Source organism: Misgurnus anguillicaudatus, chromosome 2 (genome assembly GCF_027580225.2).
Source record: "Misgurnus anguillicaudatus chromosome 2, ASM2758022v2, whole genome shotgun sequence".
Taxonomy (NCBI): domain Eukaryota; kingdom Metazoa; phylum Chordata; class Actinopteri; order Cypriniformes; family Cobitidae; genus Misgurnus; species Misgurnus anguillicaudatus.
This window is the reverse complement of record NC_073338.2, coordinates 46,990,562-47,016,195: the sequence shown is the minus strand read 5'-3', so window position 1 is coordinate 47,016,195 and position 25,634 is coordinate 46,990,562. Positions and strand designations below refer to the sequence as shown.

Sequence of the window (25,634 nt, the reverse complement as noted above, 5' to 3'; positions counted from 1 at the left end):
ATCATGTAAACCTTTGTGCATCACGCGTCATGGCAAAATATGTGTTTGGCGCATCTTGTGAACCTATGCGCGTCACGCATCTTGTCAAAATATGTGTTTGGCGCATCTTGTGAACCTGTGCGCGTCACGCATCATGTCAAAATATGTGTTTGGCGCATCTTGTGAACCTGTGCGCGTCACGCATCATGTCAAAATATGTGTTCGGCGCATCTTGTGAACCTATGCGCATCACGCGTCATGACAAAATATGTGTTTGCCCCATCATGTGAACCAATCTGCATCACGCGTCATGTCAAAATATGTGTTCGGCGCATCTTGTGAACCTATGCGCATCACGCGTCATGTCAAAATATGTGTTCGGCGCATCTTGTGAACCTATGCGCATCACACATCATGTCAAAATATATGTTTGCCGCATCATGTGAACCAATCTGCATCACGCATCATGCCAAAATATGTGTTTGGCGCATCTTGTGAACCTATGCGCATCACACATCATGTCAAAATATATGTTTGCCGCATCATGTGAACCAATCTGCATCACGCATCATGCCAAAATATGTGTTTGGCGCATCATGTAAACCTATGTGCATCACGCGTCATGACAATATGTGTTCTGCTCATCATGTAAACCTATGCGCATCACGCGTCATGTCAAAATATGTGTTTGGCGCATCTTGTGTACCTATGTGCATCACGCGTCATGTCAAAATATGTGTTCGGCGCATCTTGTGAACCTATGCGCATCACACATCATGTCAAAATATGTGTTTGGCGCATCATGTGAACCAATCTGCATCCCGCATCATGCCAAAATATGTGTTTGGCGCATCATATAAACCTATGTGCATCACGCGTCATGACAAAATATGTGTTCTGCTCATCATGTGAACCTATGCGCATCACGCGTCATGTCAAAATATGTGTTTGGCGCATAATGTAAACCTATGTCCATCACGCGTCATGTCAAAATATGTGTTTGGCGCATCTTGTGAACCTATGCGCATCACGCATCATGTCAAAATATGTGTTTGGCGCATCTTGTGAACCTATGTGCATCACGCGTCATGTCAAAATATGTGTTTGGCGCATCTTGTGAACCTGTGCGCGTCACGCATCATGTCAAAATATGTGTTCGGGGCATCTTGTGAACCTATGCGCATCACACATCATGTCAAAATATGTGTTTGGCGCATCATGTGAACCAATCTGCATCACGCATCATGCCAAAATATGTGTTTGGCGCATCATGTAAACCTATGCGCATCACGCGTCATGACAAAATATGTGTTCTGCTCATCATGTGAACCTATGCGCATCACGCGTCATGTCAAAATATGTGTTTGGCGCATCATGTAAACCTATGTCCATCACGCGTCATGTCAAAATATGTGTTTGGCGCATCTTGTGAACCTATGCACATCACGCATCATGTCAAAATATGTGTTTGGCGCATCTTGTGAACCTATGTGCATCACGCGTCATGTCAAAATATGTGTTTGGCGCATCTTGTGAACCTGTGCGCGTCACGCATCATGTCAAAATATGTGTTTGGCGCATCATGTTAACCTGTGCGCGTCACGCGTCATGGCAAAATACGTGTTCTGCGCATCTTGTGAACCTGTGCGCGTCACGCATCATGTCAAAATATGTGTTCTGCTCATCATGTGAACCTTTGCACATCACGCGTCATGTCAAAATATGTGTTTGGCGCATCTTGTGAACCTATGCGCGTCACGCATCATGTCAAAATATGTGTTTGGCGAATTATGTGAACCTATGCGCATCATGCTTCATGTCAAAATATGTGTTTGGCGCATCATGTAAACCTATGTGCATCACGCATCATGTGAAAATATGTGTTTGGCGCATCATGTAAACCTATGTGCATCACGCATCATGTGAAAATATGTGTTTGGCGCATCATGTAAACCTATGTGCATCACGCATCATGTGAAAATATGGGTTCGGCACATCATGTCAACTAATGTACATCACGCATCATGTCAAAATATGTGTTTGGCGCATCTTGTGAACCTGTGCGCGTCACGCATCATGTCAAAATATGTGTTTGGCGCATCATGTTAACCTGTGCGCGTCACGCGTCATGGCAAAATACGTGTTCTGCGCATCTTGTGAACCTGTGCGCGTCACGCATCATGTCAAAATATGTGTTCTGCTCATCATGTGAACCTTTGCACATCACGCGTCATGTCAAAATATGTGTTTGGCGCATCTTGTGAACCTATGCGCGTCACGCATCATGTCAAAATATGTGTTTGGCGAATTATGTGAACCTATGCGCATCATGCTTCATGTCAAAATATGTGTTTGGCGCATCATGTAAACCTATGTGCATCACGCATCATGTGAAAATATGTGTTTGGCGCATCATGTAAACCTATGTGCATCACGCATCATGTGAAAATATGTGTTTGGCGCATCATGTAAACCTATGTGCATCACGCATCATGTGAAAATATGGGTTCGGCACATCATGTCAACTAATGTACATCACGCATCATGTCAAAATATGTGTTTGGCGCATCTTGTGAACCTATGCATATAGGTTGCACCATGCAAATACAAGTGTCACCTAGAATTACCTAGAATAACTTTTCTTATCCATACTGCACAGAGCATCAGGGTTAATGCATGATCCTTATTCATCCACACGTCTCTGCAGACTTGTGAAGGATGACTTTCCTGTCACAAATTTATGAACCACATTATGATGTCTGTCAGTTTCTGCTTCACAAGATAAGGAAAATAAAGCTCTTCATTGACAACTAGCTTACTCAGCTTCTCATTCATGCCTTAAAGACATCACAGCTAGACTACTGCACTAATAGAATTGCCTACTGAATAACTGGGTCGTAATGAACGTCACCCTTGAGTACGTCCAAAAATGCTATTCATGTCTTATCATCTTTCACTAGGTAGCTAAATGGATAGAGGGACAGACAGACAGGCAGATGCAGACAGACACAGACATGCCGACAGAGATACAAACAGACACAGACAGATGCTGACAGACAGTCAGACAAACAGACAGGAACAGACAGATGCAGACACACAGAAAGACGCAGACACACAGACAGACACAGACAGATGCTGACAGACAGTCAGACAGACAGATGCAGACACACAGAAATACGCAGACACACAAACAGACACAGACAGATGCTGACAGACAGTCAGACAGACAGGCACAGACAGACGCAAACACACAGACAGACACAGACAGATGCTGACAGACAGACAGACGCACACACACACACAGGTGCAGACAGAGAGACAGAAAAACAGACAGACAGATGCAGAAAGATACAGACAGACAGACAGACAGACAGTCAGACAAACAAACAAACAAACAGGCAGAGACAGATGCAGACAGACAGAAGGACAGACATACTTAGCAGACATGCCAACAGAGATACAGATAGACACAGACAGATGCTGACAGACAGACAGACAGACAGGCACAGACAGACAGACACAGACAGATGCGGACAGACAGTCAGACAGACAGACAGACAGACAGACAGACAGACACACAGACAGACACACAGACAGACACAGACAGATTGCAGACACGCAGACACACAGACAGACACAGACAGACACAGACAGATGCTGACAGACAGATGCACACACACAGGTGCAGACAGAGAGACAGAAAAACAGACAGACAGATGCAGACAGATACAGACAGACATGCCAACAATGATACAGAAAGAGACAGACAGATACTGACAGACAGTCAGACAGACAGGCACAGACAGATGCAGACACACAGACAGACAGATGCAGACAGACACACACACACACACACACACACACACACACACACACACACACACACACACACACACACACACACACACACACACACACACACACACAGACACACCGATGCAGACAGACAGAGAAACAAATGGACACAAACACACACACAAACACACAAACAGAGAGACAGACAGGCCGAGACAGAGATGCAGACAGACAGATGCAGACAAACAAACAGAGAGAAAGAGAAAGAGAGAAAGACTGACACACAGACGGACAGATGCAGACAGACACACAGATGCAGACACACATATGCAGAGAGAGAGAGAGACAGACAGATGCAGACAAACAGAGAAATAGACGGACAGAGAGAGAGAGAGAGAGAGAGAGAGAGAGAGAGAGAGAGAGAGAGAGAGAGACAGACAGACAGACAGACAGACAGACACACGCAGAAAGGCACAGGCATTCCAACAGACAGACAGACAGACAGACAGACAGACAGAGACAAACAGACAGACAAACACATGCAGAGAGAGACAGTCAGAGAGAGACAGACAAACAAACAGACAGACAGACAGACAGACAGACAGACAGACAGACACAAAGACAGAAAGACAGACAGACAGACATAGAGAGACAGACAAACAAACAAACAAACAAACAAACAAACAAACAAACAGACAGACAGACACATGGGGGAAAAGAATGAATGTTAAGGGTTGTACAGCTCAGGTCAGTTCTTACTTTGCTCTCTTGGTTGTTTTAAATGCATGAATGAGTCATTGAGTTGTATATGAGCCATTCCTGCTGAAACAACAACATTCCCAACATATGCTGGTATGACCAGCATGTGATGCTGGTGCAGGTATGCTGATGACCACCAGCTAAACCAGCATGAACCAGCATTGGAATTATGTTGGTCTATGCTAGTGGTCACCAGCAAACCAGCACCAAAACACAACATATGCTGTTTTTTCCAGTAGGGATGCAAACACTGCCCAGGTTTTTCCCTATCTATACTGTACATCCACCCCAGTGATTAGCAGCTTTGGCAGATACATCTGTTGTGTGCACTGCTAAACCATACAAAAGCATATGAGTACATGCTGCATGATGCACGCTGTAACAGAGTCACAGCTCTTTATTGTGTTATTTTTAGCAGCGTTATTGTTTCACAACTGTACAGGTCACCTTGAGCTGCGTGAGCTCATGCAAAAATCATTAGTGCTGCCTGCTAATGCGTCAAGATAATCTGTGTGTAATATGACTTCCTTTGCTCTGGGAAGAAAAAATATGCGTTCAGGCAGAGAGGTTTTTCTTCTCTAGAAACTCATCGTATCTCTGGGTGAGGTCTACAAAGCCTTGTCTTCTGCATTTACCGTTCAACAGATGTATGCAGATCAGATGGTCGGGGTTAGACGTCAGTGAGGAAATCCAGATGGAGGTCACCGCCAAAGAATTCCAGGGGCCTGGTGTGCCGCCCGCTGGAAAAATGACAATTCTTTCCCTGCCGGCTAAGTAACATGGGACTCATTCCCTCCCACCTCATAAAAATCTGGATTTGTTTAGGCCCTAGACAGCCATGAGAATGTGAAACACTCCCTCTTTCTCCCACCGTTCTGCTCCCCTACACATTCCCCCATTTACCTCACTGGTGCCGTGGCACCGCAGCACAAATGTGTTTGACAGCAGCTACGTTGAAAAATGGGCCAGCCAAATGACATCCAGAACGCGCTGGGGAACACATGAGGGTTTGTGCACAGTCAGATCAAATTGGTGCTGGCATTCAGGTCCTCTCTAATAACCTGAGGTTTTTAGAGTTTCCCTGACAAATTACAGAAAGCTATTGCGTTATTTCCTTTGGCTTGTCTCTGCTAAAAACCTGGCAACGATGGAGCCTTGCTATTCTTCTCGTTTTTTTCTCTTTGCCCTACACTTGCTCCTTGCTGCTGTTTGCTTTGAAAGAAATAGAAAAAAAAATGCAGGCGTGTCTCTTCATGGTACCGCGAAAAAAGTCCTACACTAGTGGTTACACGGCGGTTATAGACACTGAATATGCAAATGATGTGAAGTAGCACCAATAAAGTGAGTGTTCCTGTATAGTTCGGTGGTGGAGAACTGCGTTATAGCTCCAACGGTCATAAGTTTGAACCCTGGGACCGCACATGCTAATAAAAAATGTTAGATGCGTAAATGTAAATTAAAGTCCCCATGTCAACTTTTTTCCTTTAAGTATAAATATGTTAGTCTTAAGAATAAATATAAACTGGTATGGTCCAAAACACTGACAAAATTCTCACATAGAAGATATCAGCATTAAAAAAAAAAAATATGACATCACCCTACACTTCAACTTCTCATCAAATTTCCTGTCCAATCAAAATGCTCTTTAGATGCTGAAGTGTCCCGCCCTCTACGTTTTGTTACAGTGTGAAACGCTATTGGTTATTTTTAAAAAGAGGGAGGGTCTTCTGGATAGTTCCATGTTTTTTAATTACTGACGTCCCCATGTCAATAAAAGCTGCACATTCCAAAGCACTTCACTGGGCCTTTAACATAAATTATAATTTAAAGAGTTTCGTTGCAAAACGAGATAACCACCGATTTTTTAATTGTTCAGAAATCTCGTTTTTTGGTTGTGCATTCCAATTAATTTCAATTCAACTGCAGTTGGTGTGTCTTGATTTAAACCTTCATAACTTAAAAAATACAGCTAAGTAGCACCATAAAACAAAATAATAACATGATAACATAATAATAAACATGTTTTGACAAAAATGTTAAAAAATGGATTTATCTCGTTTTGCAACGAAACTCTTCATTTATTTAGTAATGTTTGTGTACAGCCATTTACATACCGTATTTTTCGGTCTTTAAGCTGCTGTTTTTTTCATAACTTGGCTTGTGCTTCGTCTTATAGTCAGGTGCGCCTTGTAAGTCAGTATTAATTTTGACATTTATGAGGCAAGAAACCTCATTACCGTCTACAGCCGTGAGAGTCCGCCATATACTGCTTCTGTATTTATGTAATTCAGTAATGTGGAATGACGAGTATGCGAACTTCACACTAGTTGGTTTGTTTGGTTAATTTAGCCTATTCAACCTTCCAGGTAAGTTGGTTTATAGATTAAATAACTGATAATATTACTTTAACATACAGACATCTATTCAGCCTGCTGTTCTGTCTGCTACTGTTTAGTTGAATAACTTGCCTTTCCAGATTAAATGTCTGTTATTCAGCTTGGATTTTGTGAAACAATTTTCTAAATATTCAATTCCAATTTTTCAATTCAGTTTTATTTATATAGCGCTTTTCACAAGTGTTAATTGTTTCAAAGCAGCTTTACATGAATAGATGTAGGGGAAAACACAGAAAATCGATAGATAAATAAGAAGCAGAATACAGCGGCTAAGAATAAACCGTACAAGCGAGCGTAGTAATAATGTAACGTATACAGGAAAGTGCTAAGTTAAACCAATGTTGGCGAGCGTAGTAATAATGTAACGTATTCAGGAAAGTGCTAAGTTAAGCCAATGTTGGCTGACTCTCCATGGGATGAAAAAAAACCCTAGGAGAAAAACCCTTCGGGAAAACTCCTAGAAGGAGAAAAACCAGACGTAAATAAACGCGACGTATAGTCCACTGTGACTTATATATGTTATTTCGTTTTAATGATGCGGCTTATAGTCCGGAAAGTACGGTAGTAAATGAATGGCTAACAATGCATTTTCATTGTATGTTTATGAAAAAAATCCTAAAAGAAGTGGGTGGAAAGACTTTACGGTAAACCCGTATTTGCAATGTACCATACAGCCGTAAACATTTTCACAGTTAAAGTTTGATTTACTCCATTTTATTTTATGCTTAACTCCACCTTTACGAAAATTAACCATGGTTTCACTACAGTTACCTCTTTCTCTTCCATTGACGATTTATCTCGTCAATTAACAGAAAACATTTGCATAAAAAACGTGTTCCTGATGATTTTTATGTTAATCTGCAATACCGTGATTGTCCACTAGGCACTTACTCAATTTATGAAAAAACTGAAGCCAAAATGTTATTTACTCATTTTAAACTATGTGTATGTTTTGATAATCGTTTTTAATATGATCTCTAAGAAAATTTCTTCTCTAAAATGCAATTATTTCAGCTTTTTGCTAAAAAAATTATTTTTAAAGAAAAATACCCATATTTAAGAGTTTATAAGCAGAGAAAAAAATATAGATAGAATGAAATGTTTTATAGATAGGATGAAATTTTTATAGATAGGATGAAACTTTTTTTTCAATTTTGTTTGTTGTTTATGTTTATATATTTTTAGAATAAATTTTTCCTGGAAGGCATTTTGTGAAACTTTTGTGATAATAAAAATGGTGGCAGGAAACTTAAAAAAAAAATGGCTGGTGGGGACCATGGTTTTGCTAATAGTTATCAATACATACATATATAATAAAAAAGATAGCTACTACACGTTTACCCCAAAAAATGGTTAATTGTCATAATGGCACTCTGATCAGGCTGTTTTCTGTGTTTTCCTACAAGAAAATTTGCTATAAATTAGCAGAGAAACTGCACTGCGTTCGCACAAACCAACGCTTAAATCAAAAGACTTAAAGTTACATACAGCACGTATAACAACAGTTAGGCATAAAAGTCTGATTTCCTTAGATTCATTACTTAAATGTTTAACTGCACTTCTTTTTTTTAAGCTTTTGTAATTTAGTGGCTAACATATATTTAAAATGTGTTTTCATTAAAAGTAAAAAGTTAGTGACAGGTTATAAATTGATAGAAAAACATTTTTCCAGGATTAGATAACAACACCGCGGCGGGTATGAAAATCGCTGGTATACTTCTGATGGGAAAATAAACTTTGACAGAAACATTATGAGCTCCTGTGCAAGGATTAAGACGCAATGACACAACGAGGTACTTCGAACTGAAATATGTAGGAAGGGAATAAAAAAGAAAAGAAACACCTGCATTAAATTAATTTCGCTGACATCTAACATCTCCAGAGCGCTAGCTCACCACAGCTGTTCTCCATTAATTCGTGTAATCGCGGCCCTGCCAGATACATCATTCCTTATTTCATTTTGGATATGCCTTCACCATTGCCTCGTTCATTTTTCTGACGCCATCTCTTTCTTCATCGTACGGGGCGTCTGTTTTTACGTCTGTTCCCCGGAGAGCCGGAGGTGTGATCTCACAGATGTTTCTGGTTGGATGCGTTTGACTTCTTGGAGAAGTTCCTCTCATCTTTGCACACACCAAATGATCTTGTCAGAGCCCAGTGACTGGATATAATACGCTCACGTATGGTGGACATCACTTAAAGACAAACATGTTCAATTTCACCGTGGCTCCGCAGGATCTGTTTCCTAGAATCACGGCGGTCATGGGATCTAGCAGTCATTTGTAATACAAGTGATATTACCTAATCAAAATACATCAAAGAAACACGCAAACTACCATTCCTCATCCCCGACCATTAATTACATTCAAGTCTTGAACTTTTCCTCCTTTTTATAATGGATTTAGCCCTACAGTCACCTCACTTTTTAAAGGTTAGCTGTGCTAGAGTATACTTGAGTTGTGAATAAACTTTATTTTTATTCTTGAGTAGCTATGCGGTTATTTGGAGAATAATAAAAATGACTAATGTCTTCAGCTCTGTGCACGGGTTGTTCAATAAAACTCGGTCAATGGCATCTGTGGCATGCTGTTAATTAGACTACTACAAAAAATAATTGGATAAAAATATATTTTTTGCAGTAATGTGTTTACAATAAATGTCCATGAGGCGAAGCACTGAAAAGGAATGAAAGTTAAAACAGCCTTGTCAATGAATAAAGCACCTACTAAAAAAAAATACTGATAGTGATAAAATGTTTCGCTTGAATGCACTGTAAGTCACTTTGGATAAAAGTGCTGCCAAATGTGTTATGTGATTACTCATTTACATTTAGTAGCGTTGTATATACTTTACTGTATCATGACATTAGTTTATCACCTCAAGGATCTATGTTGACCAGCTAATTAAATTGACCTGATATTAACATCACACGTGAGCGCTTAAGCTATTGGCTAGTATTGACAATGCAGAACAGATCCACGGGTCTTTAATTACTGTGTTGTTAATGAGTTCTCTCACGTCTTACAGCCGATGACGTTTAGCAAAGCGTGCAGGACATTACATCACGTGAGAGTTTCCTAGCTCGCTCTCACAAGAAAGGTTAATTTTAAAGCTGTGGTGGATGCCTGTGCATAACACTTTGGTAATTGGTTTACACTTGCTTTTGACACTAAGCTGTCAATGAGATATCACACTTGAAAGCCCTCGAGGTAAACAGTTTGTGGCCTTCAGGTGCATTTTCACCAACTTAAGGATGTCGCCTATGCTATGCTGCATGTTTGCATTTACATTTTTTAGTTTAAAGGAATAGTCTACTCATTTTCAATATTAAAATATGTTATTACCTTAACTAAGAACTGTTGATACACCCTCTATCATCTGTGTGCGTGCACGTAAGCGCTGGAGCGCGCTGCGACGCTTCGATAGCATTTAGCTTAGCCCCATTCATTCAATGGTACCAATCAGAGATAAAGTTAGAAGTGACCAAACACATCAACGTTTTTCCTATTTAAGACGAGTAGTTATACGAGCAAGTTTGGTGGTACAAAATAAAACGTAGCACTTTTCTAAGCGGATTTTAAAGAGGAATTATATTTTATGGCGTAATAGCACTTTTGGGAGTACTTCGACTTGGCGCAGTAACACCCTCCCTCTCCCATTATGAGAGTGAGAAGGGGAGCGGACTTTTCAGGCGAGTCGAAGTACTCCCAAAAGTGCTATTACGCCATAAAATATAGTTCCTCTTTTAAATCCGCTTAGAAAAGCGCTACGTTTTATTTTGTACCACCAAACTTGCTCGTATAACTACTCGTCTTAAATAGGAAAAACGTTGATGTGTTTGGTCACTTCTAACTTTATCTCTAAATGGTACAATTGAATGAATGGGGCTAAGCTAAATGCTATCGAAGCGTCGCAGCGCGCTCCAGCGCTTATATGCACGCACACAGATGATAGAGGGATGTATCAACAATTCTTAGTTAAGGTAATAACATATTTTAATATTGAAAATGAGTAGACTATTCCTTTAATCAATTAGGATTTGCAAGTCATTTCAACTATCTTAATAAGTTCAAGTTCAAGTTCAACTTTATTTATATAGCACATGATGAGTATATGAGTTTATATAACCAGTGATGTGTTGCTTTAACTTACTAAATCAAGTTTATTTTTCACTTTATATTTATAAATACAGATGGCTTATTCCGTACGGACCACGACCCACGGTTTGGCTCGCATGTGATTCGCGGATTAATACGCAAATTTAAATAGGGAAAGTTTATCATTTGTACGTGTTTCAAAGGTTTGCAAAAGTTAACATTCAAGTGATTTTAAACAGTTTAACTGCAAAAAGGTGCTAAAGTGATCAGTTTACTTTACGCACAAACGCACGTGTGGTTGAATGCGTCCAGTCCAGCTCGAGTCAGACGTAACGTTAATCATCCTTCAAAGATCAGAACTGTTGATGTGTAAACTATAGAGAGTTGTGCTACTCTTTCTCATATTGTAGTGGATTGAAATACATTTTGATAAAAGAGCAATGAAAAACAACGTAAAGTTTTTTTATGCTGTGCTGTTTGTAATTCGCCCTCTGTCTGTGCGTGCGTTTAAGGGTACTGAGTAGTGCACACACGGAGAGATATGCAGTCTGTGCATATTTAGTCTTAAAGAGACAGTAACCTCTATTGACCTACTTAAGTCTGTGTCATTAATGTTAATCAAACAACCTAAGACAGAGAAAATCACTTCTTACGCTTAAGAATTACATTTAATTAATACAATAAATGCAGTGTTATTATTCATTTGTTTTCTCTACCTAATGATTTTAGACCTTAGGGGAGAGCGGGGTATGTTGTCACACTTTTCACACTGTCTAACATTTACTGAGCACCATACATCAAAATGGTATAAATCTCATACCAAATGAAAGAAGTAAGTCTTGGGCACATATGTTGTATTCATAACATCTTTATATCTTATCTCATTACAGAGTTGTAGACTGTTGAATAGTGACTGTGCACTTGTGACAATTTGCCCCATCGGAGGGTAAGTTGTCACACTAGGGCGGGTAAGTTGTCACACTAGATTATCTAAAAATAAGAACACAACTACTTAATTGTGAATATTGATTTTAATTTTTAAACTCAAACCAAACTGGAAATATAAACATCCGTGCCTGGAGAATCTGGAAAAACAATTATTTCAATCCAAATAATGCACATTTCAATTAAGTGGCAAGACCACTTTACTTTGAACTTTGGTTCAAATGTTCTATGGCTTTCACATAAAACCAGATAACTGAATGGGACGCTGCAGATAACTTGCTTAACTTAACATGTTTAACCTCTGAACAAAACAGATGCCCTGTATGACTAATAGGACTCATCTCCAGAATCACAATTCTGACACACATAAATTGCCTGGCCTGAGGTGCAAGCATCATGGGCCCAATTGTTGCATTTTACACATTTTACCCAGGTCTCCTTTGGACGACTCTTTGAAAATGGCTCTACACAGACGAGGCAGAAGCACTCTTCATCATCTGATGATGACTCTTGCCTGATTTTTCTTCTTTTAGCTGCCTTGTTTTTCATAGGTCCAGATTTCTGCTTCCCTTTCTTTTGAAACAGCTTTTTGCTAGATTGAGGCTTATTCTTTTCTATATCATGTTTTCTGAGCATGTTCGATGTGTTTGTTTGTACAGGGGCAAGTTGTCAGATGTGACGACTTGCCCCAAAGTCATTGAGACAACTTGCCCCATACTTACTTGTGTGCTAATGTTGTCTAAATCTCAAGTTTAGCTCATCATATCACTTTAGCTAAAGTATCAAAAGACACTTTACGGTCTCCTCTATTTTGTGCAAAATAATCATTTTAAACATTCACACCTAACAAAGTTGTATTGCATAAAATGTAAAGTGATTTTTTTTTACTTTTTAAGCAGAAAAATAAGAAAATTGTGCTAACCTCAGATTACAGTGATCTTGACCACATGTGAACAGGAAGTTGACTATAGAAGAAGAAGTCACATAAAGTGGCTATTTGATTTTTGAGATAGAGCCTCTAGTGTTGGAGTTATTAACAGTGTGACAACTTACCCGTGTGACAACTTACCCCGCTCTCCCCTACTTAATGTGCAACTTTGTTCTTTTTTATAAATGTTTGTAATTTCTTGATTTGTTATTGGATTTTTCCCATACTTTTTTATTGCTGATCCGAAAATTGATCCGATCCATGCTTCAAAAACCGTAATATGATCCGAACCGTGAGTTTTGTGATCCGTTGTACCCCTATGGCTTATTTAAAAGCAAGTTTAGCAAGCAGGGTATTGTAAATCATTTTCTAAGGTGTTTTCGCCCATAAAGCAAAAAATATATATTTTTAAAATTTAATTAAAAAAATATTCAAAATATACAAAAAATGGCCAAAAAATATGCACTGTAAAAAATGTAGCATGGACTTAAAACAACTTGGTTTTGCATGTCAATTACTATTTTTGACCTATGAATAGTTGACATAACTTTGAAACAGTTAGTTGACATCATAAAAATTAGTTGAAATTGTTTAACTTAATTATTAAGTTAAAACAGCATAAAATATATGTTTATTTGACAAAAATGCTTTTTACAGTGATGCTAAAATTAAATTAAATATGAAATAAAACAAAATACCAATATATTTATTGGTCATTTTTTGTTTATTTTGAAATATATTTTAAAAATAAATATATTTTAAAGCATTTATATTCACTACCAAACCCCTAAGGTGACACTGGAGTAAATAAAATCTAAAGTTTAATTTCATGTGCTCACATGAAACTTTTGCACGCTCACATGAAACTTACATGTGCTCACGCGAAACCTTCATGTGGAGATTGTTTTTTAAAGTTTAACTTTCGCTTTCATGTGCGCAGGCGATAGTTTCACGTGCACACATTAAACTAAACGCGATAGTTTCACGTTTGCATGTTATAGTTTCATGTGTGCACGCGAAACTAAACTTTTTTTATTTCCCCCCTGTCCTCTTAGGGGCTCCGTACACGTCCTGTAAACCTGTAAACATAACAGGCTTGAAAATGTTAAAATTAAATATATTTTCAACTGCAAAAATATATTTAATTAAGCTTTCTACAAAATGTATTAAGCATATATTTAAAAGATATTTTTGGCCAGATAAATGTATTTTCTTGCCATATGAGGAGTGGTTGTTGATTTAGCTGTTTTTTGGTTAGGAAAAATGTCAATGATTTCCCAAAAAGCAATATTATTGATTCCCAAGTCTGCATGATTTGATCCCTCTATCATTGTTGGTCTATGAGATTGAAAATCATTGAAGGTCAGATCGCTTTGAGGAGTAATAGCACCACGGTCGAAGATATCAGTCATTGTCCATAGCACAAACAAAGTTTGATGGTTATGAGTTTTTTATGGGTTCAAATCAATATCCCAAGCATGAGCAATAGTTTTGCTTGCCTTCGAATTGTTTGTCGCTGGAGATCTATGATCAATTTAAAGGCATTTTTCAGTGTTCGACTTGTTCTGTTTTTATCTCTACAGTAAATGTTGACTGATAAATTATCCTACACATCCATGTTGATTTGTATACATGAGAAATTGTGGGCTAATTGAAAGCATTGGTCTGCTGCCTTTAGTTTTAGTCTTGTGCTCACATATTTAGATGTGTGCACTACTGGAGTTTAGTAAGAAGAGGAATAAAAGCTACTAAAAACAAAAGCAACTCCTCGAGCAGTACTGTATATAAGCTTCTTGAACACGTGTAGCTAATAAAGTAAATCATGTGGTAATTTTCGTTTTTTGCCGAAGTATCCTATTAAGAAGATAAAGAAAAGCCATGAATTTCCAAAAATATCATATTAGTAAGGTTTGTTTCACAAAGAGCTGATTTTTGCTATAGTCTTGTGAAATTTTGTGATATAGTCACATAACTTTTTGATTCTTTTTTCGTGATATTGTCACAAATTTATGCGTTTTTTCGTGATCGTATCACAAATTTCTGATTATGTGTAATCGTTACATATTGGTTACTCAACTGCTTTTTCCTATTTTCAAACCATTGTCACTTCGGTTTAGGGTTAGATTTTGTGTTTGCGTTAGGATGTCACTTTAACTCTTTCCCCTCCATTGACGAGATATCTCGTCAATCAAGGGAAAGCGCTTCCCCGCCAATGACGAGTATTTCCGTCTTTCTGCAATACCGCAACTTTTTAAACCCGGAAGTATTGCCCTATGGGAAGCAGCTGCATGTCCGTGTCTGTTTTAAAGATCGCTCTGAATGGGATCTCTATGAAAAGTCCGTCACAAAAATGGAATTATCTCTGCTTTTTGCTCAAAATGTGGTGTTTTTGCAGAAACCTACCCATATTCAAAAGCTGATTACAAAAGAGCTACTGAAGGTAGGGTCTGTATTTTCATTTGGTATATTGTATGTTTATATATTTGAAGAAGAACATTTTCTGGAAGGCATTAAACTTTTTTGAAAATCATGAAAAACGCTGGCGCTGGCTGGCAACTTTTTTTAAAAACGCTGGCGGGGAAAGAATTAAGCATTGGTTTATGCAATTTTTTCTGATTTTTTTTCATATTTTCTGATTTTTAAACCATTGTTGTCATTTTATGTAAATCTAACCCTAAACCGAAGCGACAATGGTAAGAAAATTGGACAAAACAGTTGAGTAACCAATACGTGACAATTACACGTAAGCAGAAATTTGTGATACGATCACGAAAAAATTCAGAAATTTGTGACAATATCACGAAAAAGAATCAAAAAGTTACGTGACTATATCACGAAATTTCGTGAGACTGGGCTGGATTTTTGATAGGTCTTAATGTTTGTTGTGCATCTAAACCTACACTATCTCACGGTTATAGTCACAAAATATTTGATTAATTTTTGAGTTATTTACACGATTTTCCGCTCTTTTTTCATGTTACTCAGCACAAATTTCTATAAATAGTTTTTGTGTCTATGGCATGACTTTCTTTATCGTATAATTTCATATATTTTTTCTCATTGTTATTTCCTATTTTTTAATCGTTGTCGCTTGGGGTTAGGGTTAGATTCTGGTATCGGTATTTAAAAGCATCCAATCCCTCTGTGTGCATCAGACGCCCTCCTCCGCCGCTGCAGTAGTTGTCGCAGCAATTCAGCTCTATTTTTAAAACATTTTTGATATAAAAAGAAAAAGCAATGTAAAGCAACATGCAACATATTGTATAATATCGTAATGTCTCATGTATCGTGATATGTATTATATTGTGAGAGCCTTGCCAATTCATATCCCTAGTAACACGAATACACAAATCAAATATTTTGTGACTATAACACAAATTACCGTGAGATTGGTTTTTCTAAACACTTATTGTGGTATGTTTGATTCTCCACCAAGAAGCATGTGTCATGTAAACCAGACTTTATATCAATAGTCATATAGGTTTTGTGAGACTACACTGTAACAAATTTCTGTAGTTTTCACAGCATTATTACTGTAAAATGAGCAAATGCTTACTGTAGAACTTGTATACAGCATGTTGCTGTAGATCTGCAAAGCATCATGGTCTTTTTTCAACGTCGGGTAAATTCTACAGTAAAAATATTTTTCCTGTGAATCACAATACAGCAATTTCTAAAGGATTTTTTTCTTCAGCGAAGGAAAGCTACGAGATTCCACACTTTCATCTGAATTTTTACTTCAGAAAGGTAAATTTGCTAATTTAATTCCAAAGTTTACTCTTGTAAAGTCTGTTTGTTCAACTTTAAGAGTGCACTGAGAGAGAATGAGCAGCACACTTCACCGTCTTGTGTGTGCATTTTGTAATTTTTTTACCACAAATATATAATTCTGCATGATTTCGATATATTTTCTAGTTTGGCAACATTTTATAACGTCATTAGTTTAGAGAAGGATAATAATTTAATAATAATAGTAATTGGTCGTGTCTCAATGCTTGTTTCAGAATATTAACAATTATAAAGTTGACTGTTATTCTTAGTTAATAGTAAATTGTTTAATATGCTTATGACTTGCGAATCTAATGGTCAGTTAACTTAAATAAACCAGGGTTGATGACGTATGCGAGTGCGACCTCCGCAGCCAGGCTGAAACCAGTCTCTCAAGCTGAAAGAAAACGCAGCTGAGGAGATATGAGGTAAGACTTATCCAGTCTTTAATTTAATTATAGCGTTAGCATTGTGAACCAAAATTAATTTAAAAGTGTGTATTTTTGTATTTATTGGCGCGATATTCGTTTAAATCTCACGTTTTTTTCTCTTGCTCGCTTACGTTGCTGCCTGAGGAAACGGAGCGGGCCGATTCGAAAGAAAGCATAACACACATTTTTCATAATTTCACGATTTTTTTTACCGTTTCTTGGTCACAAAGTGTAGTTTTAGGACTAGTTCAGTCGAGAATGTATATGTATTATATTTAAATCTGCAGTCGATTGGTAAAGATAGCGCCTGTTTGAACGTTTGCTTAGTGAGATTCGGTACGAATGAGAACCAAAGCATGAGCGGACATCAGTGTTCACTCGCCCCGCTGACCACCGCCCTCTCTGGGCTACATTTCTGACAGATATTCCCTGGCTCTCATGTTGGCCTTGTTTGTTTATGATCGTCAAAATGAGATCAAATCAGCAGTATTTGGTGTCATAATGAAACTATTAATCGTTTTCTTATTCATATTTAGTGTCTTTTGTGTTTGTTATTGTTTTGGCGCGAGGTGAAAGTTAATAAAACTATAATTTTACAATGTTACTATGCTTTCCCATTTATTCTTAACGCGATACGAGCACTCGATTATTATTAAACTTTGTTCTTGTCAGTACTATATAAAACGGTTATTTATCAGTGTCAGAGAGATGTTTTTGCATGCTGCTTTTAAATATATCAGTGGCAATATCTCATAACATGTTTTAATAGTCACGTCACGATAAAATAAATGATCAATGTCCACATTTAAAAGCTGTGGTGCTTACCTGCAGTTCCACGGTGTTTTGGCGTTCTGATAAGAGATATTGCTTCAGAAAAAAATAGTTTACATTCCTCTTTCCAAGTGTTAATCGTCCACACGATGTGACAAGACATAACTCCCATTAAAGGTGCAGTGTGTAATTTTTAGAAGGATCTCTTGACAGAAATGCAAAATAATATACAAAACTATATGATCAGGGGTGTATAAAGACCTTTCATAATGAACCGTTATGTGTTTATTAACTTAGAACAAGACTTTTTATCTACATACACTGAGGGTCCCGTTACATGGAAGTCGCTGATCTTTGACGGAATAGTCGCTTCCGATTGGGATTCACAGACTGATTTACGAGCTATAGGCTTGTCGCGATAGTCTGTGAAACGGGGATTACTGGTGCTTCAGCCTCTCACCGTTTAGATCACTTGCCCACCGCGACACCGTCTTTCACCAACGTTTTGATATTTTTCTTGTAATTAAATCATTTAGTTTCGTTAGAGAGAGCAAACACTTACAACTGAATGGTCTTACTCGTTTTTGTCATAATATTTATTGGGCCGGGCGTATGCAAGCGCTGCATTTAAACAGTTGCGTGATTCAAAAGTGAAAGTAAAATGCGCACGTCTGCATGAGCATTTATAAGCCCCTCCCACACGGAGATATTGGTATCATCGGATTTGTCACGTGCTGATTAACCGGTGGGAAAATTCTGTCACCGCAGCAACCCTAACGAGCTAGTGAACTAATGAGACAGCGCGTCTGTGTTTGTCCGTGTTTGCGTGCAGTTTTTCCATTCAGAGATGAGCCTGTTTAAAGGACCTCCATTCACTAGGTGGCGGAATGATACGAAAGGTGTGCCGTTACTGTGCCGTTATCAGTAGAATATCGCATAGCTCTTAGCCAATCAGATTCGAGAACCAGAAAGAACTGTTGTATAAATTAATATATCAAACATGTTAAAGTGCACAGAAACCATGCAACAGGAAAAAGCTGTTTTTCTCTTGGTTGATGCAAGTTATTTTTGTACAGTATTGACACACTTTTACTCTTATGAATATTGTACTTGTGATTTCTAAAAGTTATTTTTTTGTTTGTTTATTTTGTGTTACAGGAAACTTCCACCTACAGTAAGCAGATGCTGAGGCCCAGATTTCCATGCTAAGCACTCCAAGGCTCATCATGCTCGGTATGATCCCAGCACTCAACATAATAGATGCCAATTTTAGGGGTTACTTCATCTATAAAGCGTATTTGTATCAAGTCACTGTGTGAACAAAGTTTTATGTCATCTTGCACGTATATTCCAAAATTCTCTAGTGGTTATTGATCTAATAGGAAAGAAAGAGGTAGTTATAGGGCTAGTGTTTTCGATTAATTTTGCTTATGTAAAATACTAAACCATATCAGATTGAATACTGTGCAATGTCAACTTTTATTTAATATTTTTTAGGAGAGTCCAATCTGAGGGCAAAAAATGGATGCTTTCCATCGAGTGCTGAGTTCTCCTCCAATTGAGTGACGGTTGTGATTTCACTTCTGCTCTAGCCTTTTTGCGTCATACTATGTATGAGGCAGCCACTACATTGGGATTTATCCAGAGGTAAGCACTTATTTGTTTTTTTATATAGTTTTGACTAAGAATGGGAACAATTATTTGAGTACTCATTCTTTAACCGACTACCCGATTAGTAAAATACTTCTTAAAGTGTTTTTTTTTTAAATGAACTGTTGTGCTATTGTTAAATATCAAACGTTTAATTTAACTCGCCATGCAAAAGGTAGAAAAGCAGCACAGCTAGTCTAATACAGTGGCAGCCGGTGACTTCTTTTTTCGAGGGCGTTTGTCACAACATGTATGTATCCCAGCATGTGTGTGGTCGTCATTTCAAAATATGTGTTTGGCGCGTCGAGTGAAACAATACTTTTCCATTCACAAATTAACAAATATTTACCATAAATTTCACTGTTGTATCACTAACTGTAAACTGTAAACTCCACAAACCACCAACAGAGCATATTAAAAAATTAAAATTGTTTATTTAAAAGTAAATCACTGCGAAGTAAACTTTTATGTATATGTCATCATCCCATCTGTCTTGCTTTTACATTAATAGTCAATTTCTTTCATTACAGGGTAGAGTCCAGCCCAGGAAGTCAACTAGTTCATGTCCAGATTTAAAAGAATAATATTTCTCAAAAAAAGGTCTGGGAGAAAAACAATATTCAGGTTTGAAATCCTGCTGTAAATGTAAATCATTTAACTTTTATGCATTTGTAATTTATCAGAAACTTTTTAATAAATATTGATTGTTTTGTGTGTTCAGAAAAAAAGTGTTTTTGTATGTTCTGAAAAGTGTTGAAATTAAATGAAACATTCACAGAAAAATGTTAACATATTTAAAAAAAATTATATGTTCAGAAAAGTTTTGAGATGTTCACAGAAAAAATGTAACACAAAAAAATGTATGCTATGCTATTTTTAATTTATGAATTTTTGTAATTTAAGGTGATAAAATAAATGGCATTTTTGTGACAAACAGTGTCTTTATTTTACAGTACACAAAATAAATGCAGTAATCCCTATTACAGTAGTTATGAAATACAGTACTGTGATTATTACTGTAAAAGAGTTCACAGTAATTTTAATTTTACTGCAGATACATTTACAGTAAGAATACTGTGAAATGAAATACAGCAACTTACTAGCTAATTGCTGCCAGCAAGTTACTGTATTTTTCACAGGATTCTTTTTACAGTGTATGTCATGGCCAAATCGTACAGCTTGAATGCACACAAAGCTAGCCTGGTTTAGCACAGTAGAGACCTGTAATTGATTTGCGGTAGGGTTGAGGGTCAGTGATGATATAAGTGTTGGTAGATCTTCCATCAAGCGTGGGTTAAGATCACAGGCCACAAATATCTTGGTCTTTCCTGGGACTTTTCTGGTTGAGATAGATCAAATGACTTATAGCTGGGTAAATCCAGTCCACAAATCTTTTAGGAAAGAAAAATCACAAATGAGACATTTCAATTATTTCTCCTAGACAGCTATGTGATTAAGTGCAGAACAAATGGAGACTTTTTCTCAGATGTTTCTCCTGAGAGAAATCCCTGCAATCTCACACTTTAAATGAGAAGTGAACAAGGTCTAAAACAGTGCTAAAATTTATCAAGATGTCAATGTCTGCAAGAAACGGTGAGATGTTTCGGTATTGAACAATTATCTCATTTGTATCTCTTGTTCATTAAAACATTTAGGAAAGGTGAAGAAAAGTTGCACACACACATTTTAGAACAAACAACAAGAAAACAAAAAACAGGAATCAAACATTATGGTGACGAAAATTCTCCACAGTTTCTGTTTTTGGAAGAAGAAAAAATTTAAAAAGAAAAAAACGATAGTGTTTGTGCAAATGCTGTATATTTCCTTTGTATAATTGTTTGTAGTGTAGTGTCATGTCTCAATATTTTCACGCGCATGCACTGTTGTACGTGCACTGTCCGTGCGGTCTCAATTTTTGGGCAGCACCGTCCGTGGACCCCCCTGATGACGGAAATGATATCATGCGGACGGCACACATACGTGGACATCCCTAGTATACCCAGTGCTTTAGGAGGAGGAATAGTTTCACCTAAAAATCACAAATTTAACAAATAAATTTATATTAGCATTGATTTTGCCTTTAGCAGACACTTTTATCCAAAGTGACTTCTGTGCATTACAAGGTGCATAATTTTTGGGGTTTAAATCCACAATCTAACAATGCGGCATGTCCCAAATTAGTTATTTACAGCAGTCATTTTTTTAATAATCTTCATGTAGCTTTATTTTTGACATTAACAGTATTGTGACCATGTCTGTCAAACTTTGAAAAATAGCAAAAAAAGAAAGCAAGCATCATAAACAGTGCATACGACCTGCAGTCTGTTCCAAGTCTTTTAATCTCGTGGACATCCATTTTTTTTTTTGCACCATAAAAATTAATTGTATGTAAGTGGAACCTGTTGTACATAAACATGGACAAATACACTGCCAAAAAAATGGTTGTTATATTTTTTGGTTCTTCCTAACCCCAAAATAACTGGTAGAAATCTGAAAAAAAAGACAAACCAAAGCTCGGGCACATGATTTTTATTTGTGACAAACAGACCGAGATTTTAAAAGTCAATATTTACTGAAAGTATACTTCATTCTCAAATTTCATTATTCATTTTTCAGATCAGAACCAGTGCTTGTTTACGAAGAACCTGCTTATAGGATTATCATAAGATTTTCAGTGATTATGTATACAGATTCTTATCCTCCTTCGTTTCCACTTTGAAAACATAACATAGGTTGAAGACCAGTGACATGTCAGTAATGATTACATTTATTTTGGGGCTTTCTGTTATATGAAATGCAGATGATTGTGCATTTTTGTGCATCTGAGAGATGCTGTTGGTTGGTCCAAACACTGTAAATATCCTCAGATTTATTCTTGAATACACTTTATTTCAAATGTGTACAGTAAATGAACCAGAAGTGAATTGTTGTCCATAAAATAAACTCTATACAGTAATGACCGTAGGTCTCATAGAAAAAACATCACATTTTCCATCTAGCATCAGAGAAAGACCACAATATGTTTTCTCTTGAAATGTTTACTACAGACTTGTCAGTCTAAAGATAATTGTAAGATTCATGTCATAGATGCTGTGAAATGTAAGTATGGCTGTTTGTTTGTATGTATGTATGTAAAGGAGACGCGTCACCGGAGCTGTTCGCATAATTATAAACCTGGAAACTCATGCCAAGTGTCTCAGGTATGTCGCCATTAAAACATCTCCTGTTGGCAGTGTTTGTGACAGGTCATAATCACAATGACAGAATGCCAGAAACACATTTATAAAGCTGATAGAAAGCATCATTTTCTTTATGCGCTCTTAAAAATAAAGGTGCCTAAAAGTTTTTTTCACAGCAATGCCGTAAAAGAAGTTTTATAATCTGAAGAACCTTTTTTTTAAACTGAAAGGTTTTTCAGATGTAAACGGTTCCTTATGAATCTATACACACTAAAAAATAAAAAATAAAGGTGATTCATGATGCCATTCAAGATTTTTTTTGGCTGAATGGTTGAACCCTAAACAACAGAAGACCCTTCCAAAAAAGTTTCTTTGTGGTATAAAGAACCTTTGACTGAATGGTTCTTTGAGGAACCAAAAAATGGTTCTTCTATGGTATTGTACCTTTATTTTTAAGAGTGTAAACTGTGTCATTTGTGCCTGACCTGATAACTGCATATAATGATTGTGTTCAATATGGGTTGTGTCAGTTTCGTATGAAAATATAAGCATGGATGAGAGCGCACAAATGACAACACCATAAAAAAATTAATAACAAGTCTAAATGAGCAGTAAATGGATATTAATAAAAAAATAATATTTATTTAATAAATATTCATGTGATTACACTTGATAAAAATAAAAATACATACAAAAATTTCCATGAATACTACTGTACAGGGTTTCATCGAGTGACTCTGATGGTGTTAAAAATTAAATGTTGATTTTTATTCCTTTTTTTTTTGAGCCATTAAATTTAAATAAGTTTGTCAAATTTGTTTAATTGATAGCAAAAATTGTAAATATACTAATTTAATGCACATATTAATTGGTATGGGATTTAATGTGCAGCACAACAGACTTAAAATAGTGGACAATACTTGTGTAACAATAACAATAATATTTATTTATTCATTTATTTATTTTTGTTCCCTTAAAAATCCTGCAATGCAAAAAAAACAAAAACAAAACAAAAAAGGGAGTGTCATGATCCTGTCATCTTGTCTTAGTTTTCATGATGTTTATTGAGTGTGCTCGTATGTTTTCGGTCTGAGGGCTTTAGGAACGATCAAGTGATTTTTGGTAGGGGAACATAGAAAGCAATGATGCTCTTGGTCAGGAATGTTTTCTGGATTTCTGGTTTTCTTATGCTGGGTACACACCAAAAGATAATCGGGCTGATTTTGGGCCAATTTCCCCTCTTCCGACAATCCTAGCTTTGTCTCGATTATCTTGATGGTGAGGTGTGTTAAAAATGTCTGAACCTGATCGGAAGAACGTCGGAGCCGCCTCTATCGAGAATCATAAATATTAAACGTGTTTAATATTTACGATCAGAAATCCTGATGTGTGGGGGGACCCTGAGGACAAACGCACCCACGCTCTTGAGATTATCACGTGAAACGAAACAATATCCAATCGGAAAGAGAGATGATGGAAGACGGAAGCAGTCATGGCGCAGCACAAAGTTAAATTGATGCAAAGTGAACTTGTACAGATCATGTTCCCGCTGTCTACATGACTTTACTCAAACCCTTTTCTTTTTTTACCTTGAATTTTCGGTGAAAATCATTCCAAACACGATCATTGAAATTTCTTCCTGCATATCGTCCGCCATGCTTATTCTGAAGTCTCGCGACATTTTGCGTGATTTCCTGTGTTGAGACTCTGGTTGAAAATGTGTTTGTTTGTGGTGAGCTGTCTTTGGCCTTGTCCACACTGACACGGGTATTATTATAACCGTGACTTTTTTTACACGGTTCGGCCGTTCGTCCACACGAAAATGCAGTATCAGGTCACGGAAAATGGACATTTTTGAAAACACCGGTTGCGGTGTTGTTGTGTAGACAGTAAAAACTGGGTTTTTGCCTTGTGACGTCACTTTTGTTAGGCTTCTGATTGGCCAAGATGGCTTTACGATTTGAGTTATATCACCGCCTGCTGGTGTGGCATGCTCTTGACAGCACGTGATCACGTGTTTTTGCGTGTTCATGTAGGCAGAGATTTCTTTTAAACTGAGCATGTGTGGAGGGTTTTTTTTTAAACCACAGGAGGAAAAACTGGTTATAAAAATGACTAGGCCTTTGACATATCATGGCACACCACACACTATAGAAACAAAACGCTTACTTCTAGGATTTTTTATCCTCATGTTTGTGATCTATCACATTTTGAAAATCTTATAAGATGTAAAAAAAAATGTTGGTGTGTACCCAGCATTAGTTTTCTGTGACAGGATCATGACAGGCCCATGTGCTACTGTATGTGTGGAAGCATGTGGTTATTATTTGCCACGTGCTCTCCTGTCTCGTCTCTTGACCCCGCCACCTCGTCTCCTCATGTATCATCTCATCATTGTTTCATGCCTGTCACCTGCCTGCCCTCGTTACCATGTTAAGTTCCTGCCCTATGTATTGCCCTTGTGTTTGCTGTCTTGCGCCGGTTTGTTTTGTGAAGTTTACCCATGTCTTGCTACCATGCCAAGTTAATTGTTTTGCCCCTGTTTAGCCCACCTGTTCTCTGTTAAGTCATTCCTGTTTCCTGTTTCATGTCATTTTGCCCCTCGTGGGTTCTGTGCTTTCTGTCCAATATTTACCAATTAGGTTCAAAAATAACCCAACCATTTTTAGAGGAGATGATTGTTCCTACAGCCCGAAAACCTACGAGCACACTCAATAAACGAAACACTAAAGAAGTTTAAAAAAAGAGAAACATTTATTATATTTTATGTATAAACAAACATCAGACTGGCAAGAAAACAAAATCTTTTTAAGTATAAAATAATTAACATCAAGCTAAAATGTTCACAGATATGTTACAGAATAAGTAGATTTTTACAACGTAACCCCCCTGCTGAAAAAAACAATAAAACCATTACAGAAAATTGTAATTAGCTT

General features: G+C 37.3%; 1 long non-coding RNA gene across 1 annotated transcript; it reads left to right on the top strand.

Annotated features, from left to right (window-relative positions):
* Positions 1-17,023: 17,023 nt before the first annotated feature.
* LOC129416897 (uncharacterized) lies at positions 17,024-20,204 on the top strand. The gene is made up of 4 exons (XR_012371199.1): positions 17,024-17,095; positions 19,028-19,102; positions 19,367-19,516; positions 20,050-20,204. It is a non-coding gene; the product is annotated as an uncharacterized lncRNA (long non-coding RNA).
* The last annotated feature ends 5,430 nt before the right edge of the window (positions 20,205-25,634 follow it).